Source organism: Prosopis cineraria, unplaced genomic scaffold, assembly GCF_029017545.1.
Source record: "Prosopis cineraria cultivar Desert tree isolate PC_DT_omini unplaced genomic scaffold, ASM2901754v1 PC1249, whole genome shotgun sequence".
In the NCBI taxonomy this organism is placed as follows: domain Eukaryota; kingdom Viridiplantae; phylum Streptophyta; class Magnoliopsida; order Fabales; family Fabaceae; genus Prosopis; species Prosopis cineraria.
The window spans coordinates 17,272-33,316 of record NW_026556574.1 but is presented as its reverse complement, the minus strand read 5'-3'; the positions used below and the strand labels follow the sequence as shown (position 1 = coordinate 33,316).

The window sequence follows — 16,045 nt, the reverse complement described above, 5'->3', positions numbered from 1 at the left end:
TGGATCAAATGGGCTCTAACCCAATCTAACTCAGAATTTTTGATTTTTTGTTTTTTTTTTTTTCAACTCATATAGTTCGGCTTAGCCTATATTACACTCTTCATTTTTTCTTCCTTTTCTCTTCTGCAGTTGCATTGGACATTTCGTGTTAATGATATCTCTCTCTCTTTTCGACCAAAAAAAAAAAATTTTATAATTACATGAAATCGTGTTGTTTGCACTGGCGATCATGACATGGTATGTCCTTTCTCAGCAACAAGCATGGATTATATCTTTGAATTATTCCGTTGTTGATGATTGGAGGCCTTGGCATGTCAATGGCCAAGTTGCTGGGTAGATTTCTAATTAAATCGCTCATATTATTGCATTCATATTTATTACTACAAACGCACGCAGTTCTAAGATAATACTTGCTCTTACATTTTCAATTTATTTATCTTTGAAAACACAAGGACTTACTCCAATCACATGACATTTGCAACCATGAAGGTATTAAAATAAAAAAAGTAACTTTGTCGTTTTCAATAAAACATACCATACAATATGATTACACTTTAAGAACTTTTATGCATCTAATTTAATTACGATAATTGCAGGGTGCAGGACATACAGCTCCAGAATTCAAACCTGAAGAATGCCTTGCCATGCTCAAGAGGTGGATATCAAATGAGCCTCTCTAATCGACATGGGATCAACTCTCACGATGATGTAAAATTTGTTTGAAGAAAATCAAATGTTGGGTGTGTATTCGTAAAATTGAAGCTATACATATATTTGAAAATTGAAAATATATTATAGCATGTGTAATCTTCAATAAGAATTGTTGGTTGGTGAAACAAAATAAGATTTTTTTGAATTCATTGTATTTAGGGAGAATGACATTCAAATCCCAAAATAATGAATATACGACTATTAGGTCCCTGATAAGAATTTCTACAATATCAGTTGTAAATATATTGATTCAGACAATTGCAAATTTAAAAATTTTAATTACAAATAAGACATTTAAGTCTAAATATAATTCTCAATTTGTAATTGAGATTCTTGTTTGCAACTGTTTTGAATTGATATCTACAACTTATTTTTCAGAAAATTTTATTGGGGATCTACTTGTCATAAATTCTCTATTTTGGGACTTTATTGTCCTTCTTCCTTTTATTTAAGGTAGTAGTATTTTTTTTCAAGGATTAATAATTTTAAGAGCAATAATCAATATTTTAAAAACTTGATCAGATGTAAAACCAAAAAGATTAGTGAGTCTTGGTTTTTAAAAAACTAAACCAGATATTAAATGGATAACATAATAATTAAATAAAAATAACAGTAAATGCATATGAGAGGTATATGTATATATAGAAGAAATAAATTCACATTATGTCTACTTGTTAATAAAATAACATGATATAACCATAAAACAATAATATTATAAATTATAATTTTATAACTTATCAAATATAGGTAAATATTGATTAAATTAGATATGAGTATGATTAAAAGTATTTATATTTAGACCTATAATGGTCAACATTTTCTTAAAAAAATGGTTTCGAATCATATTATATACATATAAAAGGTTCAAAATGAAGTTGACCTTTGATACGGTCAACATTTTTCTTTTTTTTTTAAATTACCTTTTTTATATTATGTTTAGACTCTTGGTTTCTAAAAATCTTCAAATTTCATCTCAATGGCTACTCAACCACAAACAGTTTTTTGGTGGCTCCGGTTTCTAGTCCGGCTCTTAAATTGCATTGGCAATATTAACTAATTTTAATTAATTTTTTAATTTGCATGTATTATCACCCAAACTTTTTATAAATATAAAAAAACTTATTACAAGCGGGATTAATATGTTATAAATCTATTGATTGAAACATTTCAAAAGGAAACTTAATACATAAAATTCTGTTATTGGTGATCATGACAAGGAATATCCTTTCATATCAACACCACATGTCAATGACCAAGTTGCTGCGTAGGTTCTAACTTAAATCTCTCATTTTATTGAGTTTATTTTTATTATTTTATATATAACGTGTGCGTCTCATTGAATTATATGATCATATGTCTGTATATAATATATGTGGTGATTATAAGGCTGCAATATAATTCCATGATTGCCATTTACCCTTACAAGAAATTTATTTACCTTTGGTATAGATTCACGAGAACTTACCCCAACGATAGATACGACATATGCTATTGTAAAGGTGTAAAAAAGGGGTTAATGTGTAAATTTGTACTTGAAGTATCACGCAGAGAGCATCTAGTATCCTAACTAAAGAAAGGGGCAATATTACCCAAAATGTATTCATGGAGGGGACGATGATGGCAAGAATGATGTTGGGCGTGTGAAGAAGACACGATGATTATGGTGAGGACTAAAATGTCTACAAGACAATTTTGGGGAAATGAACTGTGATGGATGCAATTCCATTGCGTTTGGTTGTGATTATATACACTCCTCCATTTATATTATAAGACATTTTTAATTAAAATATAATTACATTCTTAATGAGTTAGTTATTATCTTTAAAATTGCCTACTTTTTTCATATTTATTATTATTTAATAGAATATTTTAATTAAAAAACTTTATTAATTACATCCCTAATTATGAATATTTTTGGGAAAAACAAAATCATGCAAATATTCCTTAATTATAACCTTCCGAAGGTACTCTTAGCATTTAAAGAGATATGACTTTGGTGACTATAACTCTTTACATAACTTTTCATAAAAAATATTTCTTAATTTATAAGGATATAACTCTTTAATTTATAAGGATGGACTTTTCAAAAAAAAAAATCCATTTTTCATTTGAAAATATTCCAATATAAATATGATTGTGATACTCTCACATGCAATTAACCCAATTAATTATAACTTATTTTTAAAAGGGCATAGTATGGAAGTAATGACACCACTGATTCTCTACTAAAACAATTTCCATAACAAGAATTACTAAACTAATAAATAATTAATTTGTTGGCATACCAAATGAAAAAAGAAAAGCGACAGAGGAATTAATTGGATGAATTATAGAATAAGGACACAGCATGTGTAATTAAAATATGCATTGGATTTAGAACTACTCGCTTTGTTCATGTTTCTGACAGACATATATATAGACGCTCAAGAGGCAAGTAGATAAACAGTGGCCTTTTTATCACAAAAAATGGCGAGGCTAAGTTCAAATCACAGTGCATCTATCTTCTATGCTTATTGCCAGATCGTATTGCCTCTGTTTGTTCTCCTTTTGCAGATTTCTCTCCACTTATGGCTTCTGGTTCTACAGTAGAGTTCTTCCGGCTTCAAAGGACCTCTTCCTTTTCACCTTGAAACAGGGTATCTCGTTTATTTATCATTCTGACCATTGTACTGCCAATTTATAATTAAATTTTATAGATAACAAAATTTATAGTCCTTCAAATTTGTTTCGATTATCAATTTAGTCCTGTAAATTTAATTTTCATTAATTTGATCCTTTAAGTTTTCCTTAGTTATTTCATTTATTTATCATTCTAGATCATTATACTAAAAATTTATATTTTATATTTAAATTTGGATTAAAATAACAATTTCAACCGCTAAACAATTACACTCTCAAAATTATAGATTTAGGAGTAATTTGAACCTTAATATCTTTTTTAATACATTTTAATCTTTAAACAATTACACTCATGATAATCTGACTACTACTGTTAATTTCAAGTAAACGTTCATTATATGTGGGAAACAAATTTGAGGATCCCATCGTATTTGCTCTTTGTTATCTAACATGCGTGCAAAGCAAAAGAAACAGTCCCGACACCAACAATGTCGTCATCCTCGGCCACGGATTCAGAATTGCCATCACTGAATCTCATCCCCTCCCTTTCGAACGACCTCACTTTGAACTGATGCATGCATAGCTCGCGTTCCTCATTCCCAACACTTATCCCTATCGCTCTCGTTCTCTGCTTCACTGTAAGCAACACGTTCTTTACCTGGCTCTTTGCTCTCATTGTCCTAATGGTAATCTTCAATGGTTTACTCTCCATCGAAACACTTTCAGTTCTTCACACCTGAACCTCCTCGTCCCTATCTCACCCATGAACACCTCTTATGTCGAATCCGCCTATGTCGTAGAAAGGGTCGGCAAATGTGCATTGTTCAAGGGTTCCGTTGTGAAAGGGTCGGCGATAACAGCAAAGAGGGGGGAGAGAGACAGAGACTTGAAGACAGAGAATTCACGGGGCCACAAGTAAGGGACGTTTACTTAAAATTAACGCACCAAATTGCCATAAGTGTAATTGTTTCAGGAATGCACGCAAAAAATGAGTTTATAGGATTCAAATCACTCTTAAGTATATAGTTTAAAGTCCATATGCCATTTAAGCCTTTAAAATTTAAGCATAATGAAGCTTTTATTCCACTAGTTTTTTTTAGCTATTACTTCAGTCTCTCAAGTTTGTCACAAGTTTGCCCTAATTATGAAATTTCATTTATCCAATTTTAATTTGTTTTTCCCTAATCTCAGTTAATGAAATATTTTAAAGAAGTGTAATTATTTATGTAAGAAAAAAACTGAAAAATTTTAAAGAACAAAATAACAAAATGCAGCATAATGAAGTCGATTAATAAAAATCAAACTGATTTGAGAACTAATTTATTGTTATTAACCTATATGTTCGTGTCATATCATCAACATACTTTACACATGGTATTAATTTGAGAGCTAATTTTTTTAAGTTTTAAAGAACAAATATGATAATTTAAGAATGTGTAAGGAACTAAATTAATAAAAATTAAATTTAAATGACCAAATCAATAACTGAAATAAATTTAAGAGGCTAAAAGTTTCATTGTCATTAAATTATAATTAGAACTTTAAACATGTTTGGTCAGGCACGTGGGAATTGGGGAATCAGAAGAAGTGCAAGTTTTCTATTATTTTATCAAGTCTGAGAACAATCATGAAGATGATCCTATCCTTCTTTGGCTATCTGGGGGTCCTGGTTGCTCTGGATTGATGGGCCTTGCCTTTGAAATAGGTCAACATCTTTAAAGTTGAATCCTCTTATTCATCAAAATAATAATCAAATGAGGTTGAAGTCCTTTTAATTTGTTTTTCCACAAATGATCAGTAATAATTGTTTTCATATTTGTATGTTACATAGGGCCACTTGCATTTGTAAACCAAGAATACAATGGGAGCTTGCCTAGCTTAGTGTTGAGGCCACAATCATGGACTAAGGTTACTTGTATATGCATTGGATTAATTCCTAACTTGCTTTTGGGTTAATTTGTGTAGGCATTAGCAAGCTTGATAGCATTTATGTTCTAGATCCCATTGTTTATTTTGAATTGGTGTTGTGTATTTTCGTGACGTGTCAATCCCGATAACAAGTGAAAATGTCATTTTAAGTTGAGTGAATGATATTTAAGACTCAAAATATTGATTTAATGATAATTAAGTACTTAACAAAAAAAAGTTTAAAAAGACTTGAGAATATCGATCCAGACTCATGAATTTAAATATTAAGAGTAAATTTTTGAACTTAAATATTTTTTGTCCATTAAGATTCATGAATTTACAATTTTACTTTCTCAATCAATATTTATAACTCATTTTTTTTTAATTTTGTTAGGATGTAATTGTCGTTGAATTGTCTTCTAAGTCTCAAATGGCATTCTCCCTTTAAAGTTGGAATTGAATAATAATATGACATGACGATCGGAATTTTGTTTTTTAAATCTTCTTGACAATATTGGATTAAAAATTTTCATGTTACAACCAGCTTGAATATGAAAATATAGCAATACTCATATTGATTATATAAATGCTTTTGCATGATCAGGTAAGTAGTATTATCTTTGTAGATTTACCTATTGGAGCAGGTTTCAGTTACACCAACGAAAAAGAAATTGTTGAGCAGAGTGATTGGACCCTAATCCATCATGCCCACCAATTTTTGAGGAAGGTCTATTATATTCACCCAAGCAACTTCATATTTTATTTATCTTGTATATATATATATATATTAAAACATTTTATTATATAATACATATTGATAATGGTCAAATAGTAAGCTGTAACATATCTATTAATTGTTGCAGTGGTTGATCAATCACCGAATACCTATCACATAAAGTGTATCTGTCTGGTGATTCCTATTCGGGCATTCCCATCCCAGCCTTGTTTCAAGAAATTTCATATGGTACAAATTAAAACTCAAAATTTATGTATTCTATTCATCTAATTAATTTGTAATTAATATAATAAGGATTATACATATTCACATGCATATGCTGTTTCAGCGAATGAAAATGGGGTCCAACCACGAATAAATATCCAGGTTTCAAACTATAAATCTCCATTTTTTTTAAATTCTTTTACATTAAAGACGAAGCTCAGTGCCACATGATAATGTAATCAAGTAGTCCCACAATATGTAAATTGAGTAATTAATTATCATGTCCCTATAATTTTGATTTAGTTAAAATTTAGTATCTAAACTTTGACTCTCACAATTCAGTTCCTATATTTTAGAAAATAAAATTATAAAAAATAAACTGTTAGATTAAATTTTGTTTAATTTAATAATTATGTGGATTGACATTAATTAATTAATGGGAATATTTAATTTACATTTTAAACAATTAGTCCTGTTTTGATACTAAGCACATAACAGATAGCGCCCTATTTCTATGTGTATTCTATGATAGGGTCACGTATAAGTCCATTTGAGTAGAGACTGCAAACTAAACCTTTTGCTCGTCAGCAGTACCCTATCATGATCTGACAATAATAGAAAAGTTTGAGTTTTTCTCCCTAACGACTCTTACAATCGTTCTCTATTTTCGATAAGGCTTTTAGGGAAAAGTAGGTTGAAGAATCTAGACGCCTTTCTCTTTTTACTGAGAGATCAACTAAGTATCTATGAGTTCAGGTACACAAACTATTCATGAGTCTATAAATTTAAAATCCTACATAAAGTTATTGTCAAACTTTAGGAACTAATGTTACAAATAGTTAAAATTATAAGAATTGAGTTATATTTAGTTAAAATTTAGAGACTAAATTAGATTATGGGATTGAGTTATGCGAGTTAAAGTTTAAAAATTAAATGACAATCAAGTTAAAAAAATATAGTTAAGAATCAAATAATTAATTTTTTCAATATAATTCAAAAATTAAAGGACATTGTTTCAAATTAAATTTCTATACATTATGGATAGGGATACATTCTAGGGAATCCCGTGACAACAAAGCACGAAATAAATTATGCAATCCCTTTTGCTCACGGAATGGGACTGATCTCTGATGAACTCTACGAGGTAATGCATTGATGAGTATGTAGATTCTTAAAATGATTATTTTATTAAAAAAAGGTTGTAATGCTAACATATTCGAATTATTATGGATTCTACAAGAACAGTCATTACAGCAAAACTGTGGAGGGGAGTACAGAAACATAGACCCCAAAAACTTGTCATGTCTTAGAGATTTTCAATCATTCCAAGAGGTACCATAATTATCAAACTATTCTTTTCATCTTAATTGTAAGACATTATCTTACATAATTATGCATATATATCAATATAATTAAGTTCATTAAATATATTTTACAATTTTAATTCTTCTACGAACTTCCAAAAATACTCTTTATTAATAAGAGAGAGAGGAAAAGAAATTTATTTAAAGAACAAAATAATGAGGGGTATCATATCAGAATAATCATAATTAATGAAATATTATTTTTGTCAAAACATCTTATATTTTCATATGCCAAACAACCTCAAAATATTTTATAAATTGGAACGGAAAGATAGTATTAAACTAATATGATCATCTCCAACCTTACATTTTTTATAGAATATAAACATAAGGGTGTGTCCCATTTATTAATAAGTTTCAATTGTTCAGTTGCTCTTTGGTTTTAGTTAATTGCAGAAGTGGATCAATATCAGATTTTGGAACCAGCCTTTTGCGGTTATGATCTAAAAATGGTGCCCCAAAGAAGTATTTTAAAGAGATCTCTGGCTGAGAAAGTGGAGGCCACTAACACTGCATCAAGATGTCGGGTGATTAATTATTATTGCATAATACTCCCTCCAATCCTAAATATAGGAGCCATATAATTAAAGTAATTTACAAAAATTAAAGTAGTTAAGTTAGTTACGTTGTTTATAAAACCTGTGTATTGGTTTCCTTAAAGTACCCAATCATTTGCATTGGCATATCATATATTGATGAAAACCCCCTTTTCATATGCACAATCAATAGGGATAGCTTAAAATAACGACAAAATAGCAATCATTATTCATTGGCGAAAATTTATATTAGTCATAAATAAATTATTGTCAAAACTCAAATGGACTATTTTCAATTTAAAATGAATTATTGTTAAAACCTGAATGGATACTTATTGATAAAAGACTAACCCAAATCAACAAGTATTCATTCAAGTTTTAACAATAAGTTATTCTTGATTGATATGAATTTTTTCTAGCAATCTTTGATTGATATTTTTCTAAAATAAACATTATAAAATTTGAAAGACAAATAAGATGGAAGTCTCATGTTTAGAATTAAAGCAGATCCCTCGACTAGCTCATAATACATCTAGGACCGGAATGAAGTGGACTAAATTAATTATTAGCTTAATTATGAACAAACAACTATTATATATCTCAAGTTGATCCCTTGATTTTAGAACCTATGCCAATTTGATTAATTAGGCCAATTTTGTTATATGGGTTTGGTGTCTGAGATGCATCTCCTAGGTTTGTAATGCCTCAACTGTGAAATAGGTAATTAACAAATTAAAGAACCAATGCATAAAATAATCATATATATATATATATATATACACACACATAGAAAGCTTATAACATTATTATAAGCCTAGACTGACAAGTTTAGGTGGCTGCTGGCTCTGAAAATATAATTTTGAATAAGAAATGTCACAACTTTATATTCATTTGCTGGACGTATTATCTACTTTGTTCTTATGTGTAATTAATATGCTCCAAAATCTATTCTTATTCTAATCTAGTTTGTTCTTGTTATCTTCTGAATTTATACATCACCATCCTTGTAGCATGCTACTTCGTGTTAGAAGATTAAAATGCATGTTCATAAGCTGAGCCAAATAAATAATCCGCTTCATATATAGCCTTAAGTTTTTGGAATATGTGTCATGAGCACAAATCTAAAGAAAAAGTTCATTCCAAAAAACTAATATGTTAAAAGAGAAATTCCCGTTCTACTTATTAGGTTTACTATGCTTTTGGGAGCCAACATCGTGGCTCCACTCTACAACATTTTACTTGGCTTTATACTTATCAAGTCCTTCGTGGGTAACTCATTTCATGACACCGGATTCTTAATAAAAGTACTAATATTATGAGTACAAATTCAAAAGGAAAGTCCATCCAAAAGACTAGCATGTTAGGAATGATAGCCATTTACACTTATAAACATCAATCCACTAGTGAGACTCCTTGATATGGGACTCATAACAATGTGTACACACACATATATTGATTTTGTCTAATCTCTGTCATTGTTCAACATTATTCCTGATCTTTGTAACAGAGGCACGGATATTTGCAAGCTCAACATTGGGCCAACAATGGTTGCGTTCGCAAAGCACTCCATGTTAAAGAGGTTTAGCCAAACATATTATAACCTTCTTTGGTTTTTGTTTTGATGATATAAGGAGTAAACTCCACCAACATCAGAAATTATTTCCCCCAAGATATATGTGTGTGTGTGTGTGTGTGTGTGTGTGTTTTTTTTGGGCTGATTGCATGTGTTGCAGGAACTGGAAGACACTGGACGCGTTGTAATCATAATATGCCTTTTAAGTTTGAAATCAATGACAGCTTTCATTTTCATGTAAATCTCAGTGCCAAAGGTTATCGTTCCTTGATATTCAGGTTCAAGCAGATTTAATTCCGTGTATCTTTTCATGCCATTACATTACCATTATCGACCTTTTTAGTCTTTGTTGTCTTGATAACAGAAGTTTACTTACGTATATATACCTTTTTTTTAATCAACTCATCAGTATCAAATAAAGAATCTGGTTGGTTTTTTAATGATATGGTTAATTATAAAGTCATAAATATAATTTGTTGTTTATATACAGTGGGGATCATGACATGGCTTGTTCTTTCTTATCAACACAAGCATGGATCAGATCTTTGAATTATTCCATTGTTGATGACTGGAAGGCCTTGGCATGTCAATGGCCAGTTGCTGGGTACGTATGGCTCACACACATATATATACACAGTTTAAGATTAAAAAAAATTAAGCAATTTTGAAATAATTTAGAGAGTTTTGAAAGATAAAATTAATTTATGTTTGGTTACAATAATAAAAATGATTGTTATATAGTGATTTTTAAATTAAGATGATTAAACTTTTAGTCCTTTGTGTCTGCTTCAGTTATCAATTCAGCCTCTTAAATTTAATTTTTTATTGATTTGATTCTTATTATTTTCAAAAAAATATAATACCATTAAAATCTATCACATGAGCAATGGAATATGATGAAAACCATGTAGATTAATAAAAAAAAAGTGTAGTTATTTAGGTAAGAGAAAGCAGATTTAAAATTAAAAGAAAAAAACCAAAAGTTTAACATGCAATGTAAAGGACTATGCTGATAACAATTAAATTCATTAGATGACAATTCAATACCATATTTTACATATTAGACTAATTTAATAATTTATTTGTGTTTTAAAAATTAAAAGACTAACATGATAATAAAAAAAAAATAAGGGATTAAATTGATGAAAATTAAACTTGAGAGACTAAATTGATAATTGAGGCAAACTTGAGAGCTTGAAAGTTTCATTAATCCTGTTATATTTTATGATAGCTTTGTGGATTTTTGTAGGTATTTGCTTATAACAATGATTTGATAATTTGTTTTTTAAAATTTTAGGATATTTTCATACTATATCTTTGTATTTTTATGTCATTCTCTCATTTAAGGCATCCAATTATTTCTCGAAACTACTCAAACTCAAATTAGCTTCTTAAAATAATTAATTTTTTTCAAATTTTGATTATTTTCAGAATTTTAAACAAATATAGTAAAATATTACAAAATATTTAAAAAAAGATTTTGTCATGAAAAAAGCTTAAACAAATGAGGCAATGGATCTTCTTTAAAAGAAGGCACTGAATGAAACTCTTTTCTAATTTTTCTGTTAATTTCTCTCCAACTTTCCCCGTTTAACTCAAAAAATTTCTCTATAACTTTCAGTGCTAAAAACTGCTTAATTATTTTCTTAATCTTTCATTAATATATTTTATCTGCTGTCTAATTGCATTGCAATCAATTTATCTTTGCAATAGATACACAAGGACTTACTCCAATCGAATGACATTCGCAACTGTCAAGGTATAAATTATGTACTATTTTATTCTTAAATTCCAAACACCATTGACACTTTTTTTTTTAAAAGAAAAGGGATCGAAAAATATTAATTTGGATGGATTGTTGTTGTTGTTGTTTCTATCTGCAGGGTGCAGGACATACAGCTCCAGAGTTCAAACCTGATGAATGTCTTGCCATGTTCGAGAGGTGGATATCTAATGAGAATCTCTAGTAATATCGTTATCGATCTTGTAATGCTCATGAATCAAATTGATTTGTAATAAAAATGAATCTTTATTTCACCTCAATTGGAGATAGTTGTCTAAAAATTGTTTTTCGCATTTACACAAACTCAGACCCAAGATCATGTGCTTAAATGGTCACAATTCCTTCAAGTAGGATCAATGGTTGCTAGTCGAGGTTTGTGGATTTGAACAAAGAGAGGGTATAACATTCTCTCCTTATATGGGCTTGACCGAATCTATTCCCAATTAATTATACATTAATCATCGGCCAAAAAAATCTTCGTTTAAAACAAAACAAAGAAACAGAATAATAAGCCAAGAAAAAATCACTAATTAATTAATCCATTTTGAATCCAAAGCCCATACCAACTTTGTGCTACATTAAACCACATATTCACTCTATACAATATACATTCTGCAGTCTAATGCATTTTCTATGATACACTTGTAATGTACATCAAGTCTAAACGTTAAATTTATAAGTATAAATACGGCGTTTTGTAAAACTATATATATATATATGAACTGTTGGAGTATTCAAAAAATCTTATGTCGTGTTTAGATCAAGAGATATTTGAATTTGGACCAGATCTATTATTAGGGTACATTAAAATTGATGGATTTGAATTTGATCCAAACCAAAATAAATTTTATTATTTTTAAAATTTCAAATACTTGCTGTAACATAATTATTTTAAATGTGAAACCTAACCTCCCTTTTTCAGTAAAAAAGGAAATATTACTAGACAGCTCCATACAAGCATTTTAATTATACCCAAAAATCCCACCAAATATACAAATAGTTGAAAGATCCTGGCGACTTGGTTGTAAATAATTTTTTTTTTTATGAATTGACCACTAAACCCCTCCTCTCTACCTTGTCCGGACGGTGGTCCCAAACCTACCAGGTGAACTTCCCTGTAACGGGGGAGTAAATAACAATGATGGTGTATCTGAAATTGGGAGCTGCGCTGAACATGGAGGCTTGAGTGAGGATATCCAGATGAGAACGAGGCAGAGGGACTATCCTTGAGATCTGTTGCAGTGGTAGACACGGTGGTGGCGAAGAACACGACGGAGGTTGCGATGGACGGAAGAATGTGAGAAAGAACAAAGTTCAATATTTTTTTACAAAAAAAAAACCATAGGTGTTGTCTTCAACCTCACTGCCACTACATTGTTCGATTCCAAACACTTTGTCTTTGATAATATAACCATCGTGAATTCTCATAGTGGCTTGGGGTTTCAGATATGTGATGGAAGTAAGTTGTCTAGGAGTTCCTGAGGAAGAAGAAGAAGAAGGACGATGCGCACTGCGAAGAAAGAAAAGGAGGGAAGAGAAAAGGAAGAGAGAGGAGGCCTGGTGGGAGCACTTCTAAGTGCTTTAAATCAGGGGTATTTTGGTCCACTCATAAAAAATCTTATTTACAGCCAAGTGATCTTCAGGGACCTCACAGCCTATAAAGCATCGATATTTCAAATTACTTCACGCATCTGTATTGGTATTGTATTTGATATCGATACTTATTCAATATATATTCATAAAAATATCAGAATATTATTTTTAAATTTAAAAAATTTTAAAACGTATCCTATATCTCTAGATTATAAGTAGATACTACACATATTAATAAAGACTAAGCACTACACAATTAGATAGAAATAGAAAAAAAAATAATAAATAATTATATTTTGTTTAGTATTACTATAAAGGACTACATATGTATGTTAGTTTGAATATTTTTTGAATTGAAATTATATTTTTATAATTTTTCTTACAAACGTGTCTGTATGTTCACCATTGCATCCTTAATCATCAGCTTCAAACTTGGTCGGTGTGATTCGTGGTTTAAGGTATTATAATTTAAATTTTTGTATATTACATCTAAACAAATGATTTTAAATGTACATTCAAAATTTAATTTTTTTATTAATACTATTTAATTCAAATTTGATTGATCGATGCGAATTAATTTTCTGTTACTATATAAGTTGATGAAACAAGTGCCCGGTCCAACATTAGATCTTTAGCATGGGAAATGCAGATTCTGAATTGAGCAGGTTACTGTAATTACAAGCCTCTTTTCTTTTCCACTTTCTATGTGTTTCCTGACTAAATCTTGAAAAATAATATTTAGGTTTCAAAAGTTTAATTTAATAACGATTAAGTTTTAAAAAATTTTGCCGAGATGTTTATTGCAATATTGGTTTAATTTAACAGTATTAAGATTATGGAACTGAAAGCACGTTTTATAATTAAAAATTAAGAAACTAAATTAAAATTTTATGTAAAATTAAAGGATTAAGCATATATATTGTCATGAAAAATAAGAATTAGAATTTAAACCACCTTCTACGACGAAAATGATAGGAGAACTCAAATGCCAATACCTTTAATCGGACAGTTTAGAATTATTATCAGCCTTCTTTTCTTTTTTCCCCTGGGGGAGCTAAGGTATTGTTATGAGCTATTTAATTTTGTCATTTAGTCATGGTATTAAAACCAACTCAAGTTGGGTAGTTAGACCGGTGAATCGATGAACCAGTCCTCTTGCTGATCTGATCTAGAATTTTGGACAAGTCAAGAGGATGGATTTTATATATTTTTCTCTCATTATTGAGGACTGAAAGTTGAAACAACACTAGTGTTTTGAGTTAATCATGATTGGGTTGATTTGGTTCAATCACATTTTAGGCTATTGACCCTTCAATTACTATCTTGAACGGTTCAGCACAGGTATTAACTATCGTAAAACACCTCTTAATCTTACACAAGTGTTTTCCTAATTTCTTTTACAACTCCAAGAATAGGGTTGTGACCTATCTTAAATGTTTTGGATGTTCTTAATAGCTTCCATTGAATCCCAAAAAAAAAAAAAACAACTTAATCTTTCTAGATGCTCATCATTTCGGTTGTAGTGCAAAGGAAACTAACCTATTTTCATCATAAATCCACCTCCCTAGCTAGCTACCATGTTCATCTCAAATAAGTCCACCACATCCAAGGTTTGTTTATATTAAAATAATTTCTCTTTCGTTTGTTAAAAAAAAAAAAGTCTCTTCCATGGAGCTATAATGCCATTCTCCCTTCATTATATATATATATATATATATATACTCCATTTGATTATATCTATAAGTAATTTCTAACATATTTATTTTTTGAGATAAAGAAAAATTTTAAAATTCATTTAACTATGTCTGAAAAATTAATAAAATTTCAACTTTATCCTTATTAATAAAAGAATGAGCTAGTGAGAAGCCCTGGAAAATTTTTAATAATATACTATAACATTTAATGGAAATATGAAAGAAAAAACTAGTGATAAAAAAATTAATGACATATCTTATTATTAGGACAAAAAAAGTCCATTCATGCCTTGTATACTTAGCTTTGTATACTTAATGTATTTTTATCCAATCAAATTAAAACAAGTAAATTTTAATGTTTTAAAATATTAATAATAATAATTTATTATAGAATAAATAATCTATAATGATACATATATCTTGATTCGATTAGAAAGAAGCACCTTAAGATAAGATGATGTGAGTATTGAATTTAAAAACTTAAATTATGATAAGATCTTAATTAATATATTTGATATTAATTTTTATATGAAGTCCTTAAATTGTCATTCTCTAGAACAATCAGGCCCAAAAAATTCTCTAGAACAAATATTACATTTTTGGAGGTGTCTTATAGGCCTTGCATACACACAATTACTTTGTTCCTAATTAATATTACCTAACTAATCATTCTACTTTCGTCACCATAAACATAAGCGATGTGTGATGGATATTCCTTTTTAGTCATGATTTTTTTGGCCAGATTTTCAGTCACAACTTTTCTGGGACGATGGCCCACAAAACAATAAAACGCTCTCAAGGCCACAATTGTTTTAGAAGAAAATTTTGTCTAATTCCCGTACAGAACAAAAAACAAATCTATCAAAAAGTTTAGATATTTAGAAGGAATTATTTAACATGATAGAAAAATTGATGAAAATGTTGTACATATAAAATACAAGTTGGGTGGTTTAAACAGGAAAATGCTAAAAGAGTTATTTATGATCGAAAGATGCTTAATAAATTTAAAAAAAAAGTTTTATCGAATTATTATAAGACCAACCATATATATTATATGGTGATGAATATTGAGCTTTAAAGGAACAACACGGGAGCATATTTAAAGTTGAAGTAACGAAGATAATAATGTTGAGATAGATGAGTATATACTTGAAAAGATAAAATAAAAAAAATGAGCATACAAGAAAAAGTAGGTGTGGCATCTATTGATAGAAAATGATAGAAAATTATTGAAGATAATTTGGACATGTATAAAGAAGGTCATGGGAAGCACCAATGAGAAGACGAACAATCTTGAGTTATGTAAAGATGGGTAGAAGGCAAC

General features: G+C 29.4%; 1 pseudogene; it reads left to right on the top strand.

Moving 5' to 3' along the window:
• Positions 1–229: 229 nt before the first annotated feature.
• Positions 230–11,618, top strand: LOC129299666 (serine carboxypeptidase-like 13; annotated as a pseudogene).
• Positions 11,619–16,045: the final 4,427 nt, after the last annotated feature.